This window comes from Pristiophorus japonicus, unplaced genomic scaffold (genome assembly GCF_044704955.1).
Source record: "Pristiophorus japonicus isolate sPriJap1 unplaced genomic scaffold, sPriJap1.hap1 HAP1_SCAFFOLD_476, whole genome shotgun sequence".
NCBI lineage: Eukaryota > Metazoa > Chordata > Chondrichthyes > Pristiophoridae > Pristiophorus > Pristiophorus japonicus.
Window position 1 is genome coordinate 357,594 of NW_027254381.1, and position 13,573 is coordinate 371,166.

General features: G+C 45.7%; 1 protein-coding gene across 2 annotated transcripts in view; it reads right to left on the reverse strand.

Moving 5' to 3' along the window:
- Positions 1 to 13,573, reverse strand: part of LOC139252674 (zinc finger protein 239-like) — a 173,599-nt gene that overhangs the window by 69,912 nt on the left and 90,114 nt on the right. The gene's annotated exons all lie outside the window — the stretch shown is intronic.

The following is a 13,573-nucleotide window of genomic DNA, read 5'->3' on the forward strand; positions in this document are numbered from 1 at the left end:
ATAGCAAGAACGTCCTTCCTCAGGTTAGGAGACCAAAACTGAACACAATATTCTAGGTGAGGCCACACCAAGGCCCTGTACAACTGCAGTAAGAGCTCCCTGCTCCTATACTCAAAAGCCCGAGCTATGAAGGCCAACATACCATTTTCCTTCTTCACCGCCTGCTGTACCTGCATACCAACTTTCAATGAGTGATGTACCATGACACCCAGGTCTCGTTGCACCTCCCTTTTTCCTAATCTGCCGCCATTCAGATAATATTCTAACCTCACATTTATCCACATTATACTGCATCTGCCATGCATTTGCCCACTCACCTAATTTGTCCAAGTCACCCTGCAGCCTCTTAGCATCCTCCTCACAACTCAAACCACAATCCAGTTTAATGTCATCTGAAAACTTGGAGATATTATACTCAATTGAGATAATCACGAGCACGAGTGGGGTAGTGCTGGACAGGCTAATGGGACTCAAGGTAGACAAGTCCCCTGTTCCTGATGAAATGCATCCCAGGGTATTAAAAGAGATGGCGGAAGTTATAGCAGATGCAGTCGGGAGCAGCGTCGAGGAGGTGCGTGGAGAGACCTATAAAAGGCAAGGAAGGGAGTCCGGGGCCCAGTGTCGGCGGCAGTCGGGAGCAGCGTCGAGGAGGTACGTGGAGCGGCCTATAAAAGGCACAGCAGGGAGTCCGGGGCCCAGCGTCGGCGGCAGTCGGGAGCAGCGTCGAGGAGGTGCGTGGTGAGGTTTATAAAAGGCACAGCAGGGAGTCCGGGGCCCAGCGTCGGCGGCAGTCGGGAGCAGCGTCGAGGAGGTGTGTGGAGAGGCCTATAAAAGGCACAGCAGGGAGTCCGGGGCCCAGTGTCGGCGGCAGTCGGGAGCAGCGTCGAGGAGGTGTGTGGAGAGGCCTATAAAAGGCACAGCAGGGAGTCCGGGGCCCAGAGTCGGCGGCAGTCGGGAGCAGCGTCGAGGAGGTGCGTGGAGAGGCCTATAAAAGGCACAGCAGGGAGTCCGGGGCCCAGAGTCGGCGGCAGTCGGGAGCAGCGTCGAGGAGGTGCGTGGAGAGGCCTATAAAAGGCACAGCAGGGAGTCCGGGGCCCAGCGTCGGCGGCAGTCGGGAGCAGCGTCGAGGAGGTGCGTGGAGAGGCCTATAAAAGGCACAGCAGGGAGTCCGGGGCCCAGTGTCGGGAGCAGCGTCGAGGAGGTACGTGGAGCGGCCTATAAAAGGCACAGCAGGGAGTCTGGGGCCCAGCGTCGGCGGCAGTCGGGAGCAGCGTCGAGGAGGTGTGTGGAGAGGCCTATAAAAGGCACAGCAGGGAGTCCGGGGCCCAGTGTCGGCGGCAGTCGGGCCCAGCGTCGAGGAGGTGCGTGGAGAGGCCTATAAAAGGCACAGCAGGGAGTCCGGGGCCCAGTGTCGGCGGCAGTCGGGCCCAGCGTCGAGGAGGTCCGTTGGAGAGGCCTATAAAAGGCGTGACTTGTGCAGCTACAGGGAGAAGGCAAAAAAGAAAGAAATCAAAAGGTGACGTCACAGCCAAGAGGGTAAGTGATTGGCTGGTGATTGGTGAGTAGTTTTTCTTTTTTCTCTTCTATATCAGTGAGTAACTTTTAACACTGTTGTTGCCAATTTAAGTGTATATAAGGGTTAAGTCATGGCAGGAGAGCTCGGTCGGGTGTTATGCTCCTCCTGTACCATGTGGGAACTCAGGGACACTTCCGGTGTCCCTGACGATTATGTGTGCGGGAAGTGTATCCGCCTCCAGCTCCTGACAGACCGCGTTGCGGAGTTGGAGCTGAGGGTGGATTCACTCTGGAGCATCCACGATGCTGAGAATGACGTGAGTATCACGTGTAGCGAGTTGGTCGTACCACAGGGAAAGGGTCCGCAGCCAGATAGGGAATGGAAGACCAACAGGAAGAGCAGTGCAAGGAAGGTAGTGCAGGAGTCCCCTGTGGTCATCCCCCTGCAAAACAGATACACTGCTTTGGGTACTGTTGAGGGGGATGACTCATCAGGGGAGGGCAGCAGCAGCCAAGTTCATGGCACCGTGGCTGGCTCTGCTGCACAGGAGGGCAGGAAAAAGAGTGGGAGAGCAATAGTGATTGGGGATTCAATGGTGAGGGGAATAGATAGGCGTTTCTGCGGCCGCAACCGAGACTCCAGGATGGTATGTTGCCTCCCTGGTGCAAGGGTCAAGGATGTCTCGGAGCGGGTGCAGGACATTCTAAAAAGGGAGGGAGAACAGCCAGTTGTCGTGGTGCACATTGGTACCAACGACATAGGTAAAAAGAGGGATGAGGTCCTACGAAACGAATTTAGGGAGCTAGGAGCTAAATTAAAAAGTAGGACCTCAAAAGTAGTAATCTCGGGATTGCTACCAGTGCCACGTGATAGTCAGAGTAGGAATCGCAGGATAGCGCAGATGAATACGTGGCTTGAGCAGTGGTGCAACAGGGAGGGATTCAAATTCCTGGGGCATTGGAACCGGTTCTGGGGGAGGTGGGACCAGTACAAACCGGACGGTCTGCACCTGGGCAGGACCGGAACCAATGTCCTCGGGGGAGTGTTTGCTAGTGCTGTTGGGGAGGATTTAAACTGATATGGCAGGGGGATGGGAACCAATGCAGGGAGACAGAGGGAAACAAAAAGGAGGCAAAAGCAAAAGACAGAAAGGAGATGAGGAAAAGTGGAGGGCAGAGAAACCCAAGGCAAAGAACAAAAAGCGCCACTGTACAGCAAAATTCGAAAAGGACAAAGGGTGTTAAAAGAACAAGCCTGAAGGCTTTGTGTCTTAATGCAAGGAGTATCCGCAATGAAGTGGATGAATTAACTGTGCAAATAGATGTTAACAAATATGATGTGATTGGGATTACGGAGACGTGGCTCCAGGATGATCAGGGCTGGGAACTCAACATCCAGGGGTATTCAACATTCAGGAAAGATAGAATAAAAGGAAAAGGAGGTGGGGTAGCATTGCTGGTTAAGGAGCAAATTAAGGCAATAGTTCGGAAGGACATTAGCTTGGATGATGTGAAATCTATATGGGTAGAGCTGCAGAATACCAAAGGACAAAAAACGTTAGTGGGAGTTGTGTACAGACCTCCAAACAGTAGTAGTGATGTTGGGGAGGGCATCAAACATGAAATTAGGGGTGCGTGCAATAAAGGTGCAGCAGTTATAATGGGTGACTTTAATATGCACATAGATTGGGTTAACCAAACTGGAAGCAATACGGTGGAGGAGGATTTCCTGGAGTGCATAAGGGATGATTTTTTAGACCAATATGTCGAGGAACCAACTCGGGAGGAGGCCATCTTAGACTGGGTGTTGTGTAATGAGAGAGGATTAATTAGCAATCTCGTTGTGCGAGGCCCCTTGGGGAAGAGTGACCATAATATGGTGGAATTCTGCATTAGGATGGAGAATGAAACAGTTAATTCAGAGACCATGGTCCAGAACTTAAAGAAGGGTAACTTTGAAGGTATGAGGCGTCAATTGGCTAGGATAGATTGGCGAATGATACTGAAGGGGTTGACTGTGGATGGGCAATGGCAGACATTTAGAGACCGCATGGATGAACTACAACAATTGTACATTCCTGTCTGTCATAAAAATAAAAAAGGGAAGGTGGCTCAACCGTGGCTATCAAGGGAAATCAGGGATAGCATTAAAGCCAAGGAAGTGGCATACAAATTGGCCAGAAATAGCAGAGAACCCGGGGACTGGGAGAAATTTAGAACTCAGCAGAGGAGGACAAAGGGTTTGATTAGGGCAGGGAAAATGGAGTACGAGAAGAAGCTTGCAGGGAACATTAAGACGGATTGCAAAAGTTTCTATAGATATGTAAAGAGAAAAAGGTTAGTAAAGACAAACGTAGGTCCCCTGCAGTCAGAATCAGGGGAAGTCATAACGGGGAACAAAGAAATGGCGGACCAATTGAACAAGTACTTTGGTTCAGTATTCACTAAAGAGGACACAAACAACCTTCCGGATATAAAAGGGGTCGGAGGGTCTAGTAAGGAGGAACTGAGGGAAATCCTTATTAGTCGGGAAATTGTGTTGGGGAAATTGATGGGATTGAAGGTCGATAAATCCCCAGGGCCTGATGGACTGCATCCCAGAGTACTTAAGGAGGTGGCCTTGGAAATAGTGGATGCATTGACAGTCATTTTCCAACATTCCATTGACTCTGGATCAGTTCCTATGGAGTGGAGGGTAGCCAATGTAACCCCACTTTTTAAAAAAGGAGGGAGAGAGAAAACAGGGAATTACAGACCGGTCAGCCTGACATCGGTAGTGGGTAAAATGATGGAATCAATTATTAAGGATGTCATCGCAGTGCATTTGGAAAGAGGTAATATGATAGGTCCAAGTCAGCATGGATTTGTGAAAGGGAAATCATGCTTGACAAATCTTCTGGAATTTTTTGAGGATGTTTCCAGTAAAGTGGACAAGGGAGAACCAGTTGATGTGGTATATTTGGACTTTCAGAAGGCTTTCGACAAGGTCCCACACAAGAGATTAATGTGCAAAGTTAAAGCACATGGGATTGGGGGTAGTGTGCTGACATGGATTGAGAACTGGTTGTCAGACAGGAAGCAAAGAGTAGGAGTAAATGGGGACTTTTCAGAATGGCAGGCAGTGACTAGTGGGGTACCGCAAGGTTCTGTGCTGGGGCCCCAGCTGTTTACACTGTACATTAATGATTTAGACGAGGGGATTAAATGTAGTATCTCCAAATTTGCGGATGACACTAAGTTGGGTGGCAGTGTGAGCTGCAAGGAGGATTCTATGAGGCTGCAGAGCGACTTGGATAGGTTAGGTGAGTGGGCAAATGCATGGCAGATGAAGTATAATGTGGATAAATGTGAGGTTATCCACTTTGGTGGTAAAAACAGAGAGACAGACTATTATCTGAATGGTGACAGATTAGGAAAAGGGCAGGTGCAAAGAGACCTGGGTGTCATGGTACATCAGTCATTGAAGGTTGGCATGCAGGTACAGCAGGCGGTTAAGAAAGCAAATGGCATGTTGGCCTTCATAGCGAGGGGATTTGAGTACAAGGGCAGGGAGGTGTTGCTACAATTGTACAGGGCCTTGGTGAGGCCACACCTGGAGTATTGTGTACAGTTTTGGTCTCCTAACCTGAGGAAGGACATTCTTGCTATTGAGGGAGTACAGCGAAGGTTCACCAGACTGATTCCCGGGATGGCGGGACTGACCTATCAAGAAAGACTGGATCAACTGGGCTTGTATTCACTGGAGTTCAGAAGAATGAGAGGGGACCTCATAGAAACGTTTAAAATTCTGACGGGGTTAGACAGGTTAGATGCAGGAAGAATGTTCCCAATGTTGGGGAAGTCCAGAACCAGGGGACACAGTCTAAGGATAAGGGGGAAGCCATTTAGGACCGAGATGAGGAGGAATTTCTTCACCCAGAGAGTGGTGAACCTGTGGAATTCTCTACCACAGAAAGTTGTTGAGGCCAATTCACTAAATATATTCAAAAAGGAGTTAGATGAAGTCCTTACTACTAGGGGAATCAAGGGGTATGGTGAGAAAGCAGGAATGGGGTACTGAAGTTGCATGTTCAGCCATGAACTCATTGAATGGCGGTGCAGGCTAGAAGGGCCGAATGGCCTACTCCTGCACCTATTTTCTATGTTTCTATGTTTCTAATCTACAAAAATTCTCTGGACTCTGGGGAGGGACCAGCGAATTGGAAAGCAGTTAATGTAACGCCTCCGTTTAAAAAAGGGGGCAGACAAAAGGCAGGTAACTATTGGCCGGTTAGTTTAACATCTGTAGTGGGGAAAATGCTTGAAGCTATCATTAAGGAAGAAATAGCGGGACATCTAGATAGGAATAGTGCAATCAAACAGACGCAGCATGGATTCATGAAGGGGAAATCATGTTTAACTGATCTACTGGAATTCTTTGAGGATATCACGAGCATGGTGGATAGAGGCGTACTGATGGATGTGGTGTATTTAGATTTCCAAAAGGCATTCGATAAGGTGCCACACAAAAGGTTACTGCAGAAGATAAAGGTACGCGGAGTCAGAGGAAATGTATTTGCATGGATAGAGAATTGGCTGGCGAACAGAAAGCAGAGTCGGGATAAATGGGTCCTTTTCGGGTTGGAAATCAGTGGTTAGTGGTGTGCCACAGGGATCGGTACTGGGACCACAACTGTTTACAATATACATAGATGACCTGGAAGAGGGGACAGAGTGTAGTGTAACAAAATTTGCAGATGACACTAAGATTAGTGGGAAAGCGGGTTGTGTAGAGGACACAGAAAGGCAGCAAAGAGATTTAGATAGGTTAAGCGAATGGGCTAAGGTTTGGCAGATGGAATACAATGTTGGAAAATGTGAGGTCATTCACCTTGGAAAAAAAAAACAGTAAAAGGGAATATTATTTGAATGGGGAGAAATTACAACATGCTGCGGTGCAGAGGGACCTGGGGGGTTCTTGTGCATGAATCCCAAAAAGTTAATTTGCAGGTGCAGCAGGTAATCAGGAAGGCAAATGGAATGTTGGCCTTCATTGCGAGAGGGATGGAGTACAAAAGCAGGGAGGTCCTGCTGCAACTGTACAGGGTATTGGTGAGGCCGCACCTGGAGTACTGCGTGCAGTTTTGGTCACCTTACTTAAGGAAGGATATACTAATTTTGGAGGGGGTACAGAGACGATTCACTCGGCTGATTCCAGAGATGAGGGGGTTACCTTATGATGATAGATTGAGTAGACTGGGTCTTTACTCGTTGGAGTTCAGAAGGATGAGGGGTGATCTTATGGAAACATTTAAAATAATGAAAGGGATAGACACGATAGAGGCAGAGAGGTTGTTTCTGCTGGTCGGGAAGACGAGAACTTGGGGGCACAGCCTCAAAATACAGAGGAGCCAATTTAAAATCGAGTTGAGAAGGAATTTCTTCTCCCAGAGGGTTGTGAATCTGTGGAATTCTCTGCCCAGGGAAGCAGTTGAGGCTAGCTCATTGAATGTATTCAAGTCACAGATAGATAGATTTTTAACCAATAATGGAATTAAGGGTTATGGGGAGCGGGCGGGTAAGTGGAGCTGAGTCCACGGCCAGATCAGCCATCATATTGTTAAGTGGCGGAGCAGGCTCGAGGGGCTAGATGGCCTTCTCCTGTTCCTAATTCTTATGTTCTTATGTTCTTATTCCTTCATCCAAATCATTAATGTATATTATAAATAGCTGGGATCCCAGCAATGAGCCCTGCGGCACACCACTCGTCACTGCCTGGCATTCTGAAAAGGACCCGTTTATCCCGACTCTCGGCTTCCTATCTGCCAACCAGTTCTCTATCCACGTAAGTGCATAACCACCAATACCATGTGCTTTAATTTTGCACACCAATCTCTTGTGTGGGACCTTGTCAAAAGCCTTTTGAAAGTCCAAATACACCACATCCACTGGTTCTCCCTTGTCCACTCTACTAGTTGCATCCTTAATAAATTCCAAAAGATTTGTCAAGCATGATTGCTCTTTCATAAATCCATGTTGATTTGGACCGATCCTATCACTGCTTTCCAAATGCGCTGTTATTTCATCTTTAATAATTGATTCCAACATTTTCCCCACTACTGATGTCAGCATAACTGGTCTATAATTACCTGTTTTCTCTCTCCCTCCTTTTTTAAAAAGTGGTGTTACATTAGCTACCCTCCAGCACATAGGAAATGATCCAGAGTCGATAGACTGTTGGAAAATGATCCCCAATGCATCCACTATTTCTAGGGCCGGGGATTTATCCCGGGGATTTATCGGCCTTCAATCCCATCAACTTCCTGAACGCAATTTCCCGCCTAATAAGGATATCCTTCAGTTCCTTCTTTTCACTAGACCCTCGGTCCCCTTGTACTTCCTGAAGGTTATTTGTGTCTTCCTTCGTGAAGCCAGAACCAAAGTATTTGTTCAACTGGTCTGCCATTTCTTTGTTCCCCATTATAAATTCACCTGAATGTGACTGCAAGGGACCTACGTTTGTCTTCACTAATCTTTTCCTTTTCACATATCTATAGAAGTTTTTGCAGTCAGTTTTTATGTTCCTGGCCAGCTTCCTCTCATTTTCCCTCTCCTAATTAAACCCTTTATCCTCCTCTGCTGAATTCTAAATATCTCCCAGCCCTCAGAATTGCTGCTTTTTCTGGCCAATTTATATGCCTCTTCTTTGGATTTAACACTATCCTTAATTTCCCTTGTTAGCCATGGTTGAACCACTTTCCCCGTTTTATTTTTACTCCAGACAGGGATGTACAATTGTTGAAGTTCAGCCATGTGATCTTTAAATGTTTGCCATTGCCTATCCACCGTCAACCCTTTAAATATCATCTGCCAGTTTAAATTCCTTAAGTTCAGGACCCTGGTCTCTGAATTAATTGTATCACTCTCCATCTTAATGAAGAATTCTACCATATTATGGTCACTCTTCCCCAAGGGGCCTCGCACAACAAGATTGCTAATTAGTCCTTTCTCATTACACATCATCGAGTCTAGGATGACCTCTACTTGGTTCCTCGACGTATTGGTCCAGAAAACCATCCCTAATACATTCCAGGAAATCCTCCTCCACCGTATTGCTACTAGTTTGGTTAGCCCAATCTATATGTAGATTAAAGTCACCTATGATAACTGCTGTATGTTTATTGCATGCATCCATAATCTCTTGTTTGATGCTGTCCCCAACCTCACTGCTACTGTTTGGTGGTCTGTACACAACTCCCACTAATGTTTTCTGCCCTTTGGTATTCCGCAGCTCCACCCATACAGATTCCACATCATCCAAGCTAATGTCCTTCCTTACTATTGCGTTAATTTCCTCTTTAACCAGCAATGCTACCCCACCTTCTTTTCCTTTCTGTCTATCCTTCTTGAATGTTGAAGACCCCTGGATGTTGAGTTCCCAGCCTTGGTCACCCTAGAGCCATGTCTCTGTGATGCCAATGATATCATATTCATTCATTGCTGCCTGTGCAGTTAATTCGTCCACCTTATTCCAAATACTCCTCGCATTGAGGCACAGAGCCTTCAGGCTTGCCTTTTTAAGACACTTTGCCCCTTTAGAATTTTGTTGTAATATGGCCCTTTTTGATTTTTGCCTTGGGTTTCTCTGCCCTCCACTTTTACTATTCTTCTTCTATCTTTTGCTTCTGCCCCCATTCTACTTCCCTCTGTCTCCCTGCATAGGTTCTCATCCCCCTGCCATATTAGTTTAACACCTCCCAACAGCACTTGCAAACACACCCCCGAGGACGTTGGTTCCAATCCTGCCCTGGTGCAGACCGTCCTGTTTGTACTGGTCCCACCTCCCCCAGAACCGGTTCCAATGTCCCAGGAATTTGAATCCCTCCCTTCTGACCACTCTTCAAGCCACGTATTCATCTGAGCTATCCTGCTCTGACTAACACGTGGCACTGGCAGCCATCCTAAGATTACTACCTTTGAGGTCCTACTTTTTAAATTTAACTCCTAGCTCCATAAATTCAGCTTGTAGGACCTCATCCCATTTTTTTCCTATATCGTTGGTACCTATATGCACCACGACAACTGGCTGTTCACCCCCCACCCCCCTCCAAAATGTCCCGCTCTGAGACATCTTTGACCTTTGCACCAGGGAGGCAACATACCATCCTGGAGTCTTGAGTACGGCCGCAGAAACGTCTATCTATTCCCCTTACAATTGAACCCCCTACCACTATAGCTCTCCCACTCTCGAGAGTAAAAAGTGTTTCATTCTTTTCAAATGAGGGAACTATTTGGGCAGAGAATTACAGGTTTATTAACTTCATGCCACGTACAGGTAGTTTTATTTTTACCATCACTTACACCAATCATCACACACTCCAGGTGTATATCAGGAGATTGTGTGTGATGGTGAGGCGATCAGTGCAGAGACCAGTGTGTGCTGCTCATTATCCTCAGTGTGATTGAATCCCCTTTCCCACTGAATACTGTGGACAGACATGGTCACCTTGGTAACGGAATGGTCAGTGTGACATCACTTTCTAAACAAGACAATGGGTTATCAATAAATGGGAATGATATTAAACTATCTGCAATTACATTCTGAATAAAAGGATATAAAATGGTGAAAAATAACTGGTGAAGATAATCATTTATTTTTGCAGAATGCACTTGCAAACATTATGATGTACTTTATACACCCACACACCCCACATATATAGAGTGAGGTGTGTGCTTTTTTTCCCAGTTGTTTCTCTTAACCAGATGAGAGTTAGTGAACCCAGCGGACATTAGGACCCTGCGGCTGCCCATCCGGCGGTGCTGTAAGGTCCCGGTTCCAGGCTCTGTCTGACACAATCAGTGGGCCAGGCAAAGCTCAATGGAAAACACTGCAGGAAAAACAATCCTTAGCATTAAAATCTGTGAACAGTTGGCACAGGACACAGTGTGAATTAGTAACCTTTAACACACAGAGTGCCACTAAGTAGGGCAAAGTGAATTGCTCCCCTTCAGTCCTGTCCCTCAATCCCAGTCCATCTCTGGGAGATTGTTACAAGATTCACCCCATCCTCTCAACACAAATATTACCCACACAATACCAGATCAATAGGACATTGCCCACAGCTGCTGATAGCTATTAACAAGAATAAACCTGCTTCTAAGTAAAAAAAAAAACAAAATGATTGCATTCTTTCACACATGCAAATACATATCTTTATATCAATATTTATAAATTCCTCTATCTATCATCTGTCTCTATATCTTACAGATGCAAGACCGGGTTCAGTATTAGCTGAGAGAGGTTGTATTGTAATATAAAGTGAGAAAGGGAATCGTGTCAAGTAAATGAGTTAGGGCCTCATGTAATATAAACAGAGACAGGGTCTAGTGCAGTAATAACTGCTACAGGGCCCAGAGTGATGTAAACAGATACAGGATCTAGTGGAATACAGAGACAGAGTGTGGTGCAATATTAACAGAGACAGGGTCCAGTGTAATATAAACAGAGACAGGGTCTAGTGTATTATAAACAGGGACAGGGCCTAGTGTAACATAAACAGGGACAGGGCCTAGTGTAATATAAACACAGACAGGGCCTAGTGTAATATAAACAGAGACAGAGTCTTGTGTAATATAAACAGAGACAGGGTCGAGAGAAATATAAACAGAGACAGGGTCGAGTGTAATATAAACAGAGACAGGGTCTCGTGTAATATAAGCAGAGACAGGGTCTAGTATAATATAAACAGAGACGTGGACTAGTGTAATATAAACAGAGACAGGGTCTAGTGTAATATAAATAGAGACAGGGTCTAGTGTAATATAAATAGAGACAGGGTGTAGTGTAATATAAACAGAGACAGGGTGTAGTGTAATCTAAACAGAGACAGGGCCTAGTGTAATATAAACACAACAGGGTCTAGTGTAATATAAACAGAGACAGGATCTAATTTAATATAAACAGAGACAGGTTCAGGAGAAATATAAACAGAGATAGGGTCTAGTGTAATATAAACAGTGACAGGGTCTAGTATAATATAAACAGAGTCAGGGTCTAGTGTAATACAAACAGAGACAGGGTCTAGTATAATATAAACAGAGACAGGGTCGAGAGAAATATAAACAGGGATAGGGTCGAGTGTAATATAAATAGAGACAGGGTCTAGTGTAATATAAATAGAGACAGGGTGTAGTGTAATATAAACAGAGACAGGGTCTAGTGTAATATAAATAGAGACAGGGTCTAGTGTAATATAAACAGAGACAGGGTATAGTGTAATATAAACACAGACAGGGTCTAGTGTAATATAAACAGAGACAGGGTCTAGTGTAATATAAACAGAGACAGGGTGTAGTGTAATATAAACAGAGACAGGGTGTAGTGTAATCTAAACAGAGACAGGGCCTAGTGTAATATAAACACAGACAGGGTCTAGTGTAATATAAACAGAGACAGGATCTAATTTAATATAAACAGAGACAGGTTCAGGAGAAATATAAACAGAGATAGGGTCTAGTGTAATATAAACAGTGACAGGGTCTAGTGTAATATAAACAGAGTCAGGGCCTAGTGTAATATAAACAGAGACAGGGCCTAGTGTAATATAAACAGAGACAGGGCCTAGTGTGATATAAACAAAGACAGGATCTAATTTAATATAAACTGAGATAGGGTCTAGTGTAATATAAACAGAGACAGGGTCTAGTTTAATATAAACAGAGACAGGTTCTAGTGTAATACAAACAGAGACAGGGTCTAGTATAATATAAACAGAGACAGGGTCGAGAGAAATATAAACAGGGATAGGGTCGAGTGTAATATAAACAGAGACAGGGTCTAGTGTAATATAAATAGAAACATAGAAACATAGAAAATAGGTGCAGGAGCAGGCCATTCAGCCCTTCTAGCCTGCACCGCCATTCAATGAGTTCATGGCTGAACATGAAACTTCAGTACCCCCTTCCTGCTTTCTCGCCATAACCCTTGATCCCCCGAGTAGTAAGGACTTCATCTAACTCCCTTTTGAATATATTTAGTGAATTGGCCTCAACTACTTTCTGTGGTAGAGAATTCCACAGGTTCACCACTCTCTGGGTGAAGAAGTTTCTCCTCATCTCGGTCCTAAATGGCTTACCCCTTATCCTCAGACTGTGACCCCTGGTTCTGGACCTCCCCAACATTGGGAACATTCTTTCTGCATCTAACCTGTCTAAACCCGTCAGAATTTTAAACGTTTCTATGAGGTCCCCTCTCATTCTTCTGAACTCCAGTGAATACAAGCCCAATTGATCCAATCTTTCTTGATAGGTCAGTCCCGCCATCCCGGGAATCAGTCTGGTGAACCTTCGCTGCACTCCCTCAATAGCAAGAATGTCCTTCCTCAAGTTAGGAGACCAAAACTGTACACAATACTCCAGGTGTGGCCTCACCAAGGCCCTGTACAACTGTAGCAACACCTCCCTGCCCCTGTATTCAAATCCCCTCGCTATGAAGGCCAACATGCCATTTGCTTTCTTAACCGCCTGCTGTACCTGCATGCCAACCTTCAATGACTGATGTACCATGACACCCAGGTCTCGTTGCACCTTCCCTTTTCCTAATCTGTCACCATTCAGATAATAGTCTGTCTCTCTGTTTTTACCACCAAAGTGGATAACCTCACATTTATCCACATTATACTTCATCTGCCATGCATTTGCCCACTCACCTAACCTATCCAAGTCACTCTGCAGCCTAATAGCATCCTCCTCGCAGCTCACACTGCCACCCAACTTAGTATCATCCGCAAATTTGGAGATACTGCATTTAATCCCCTCGTCTAAATCATTAATGTACAATGTAAACAGCTGGGGCCCCAGCACAGAACCTTGCGGCACTCCACTAGTCACTGCCTGCCATTCTGAAAAGTACCCGTTTACTCCTACTCTTTGCTTCCTGTCTGACAACCAGTTCTCAATCCACGTCAGCACACTGCCCCCAATCCCATGTGCTTTAACTTTGCACATTAATCTCTTGTGTGGGACCTTGTCGAAAGCCTTCTGAAAGTCCAAATATACCACATCAACTGGTTCTCCTTTG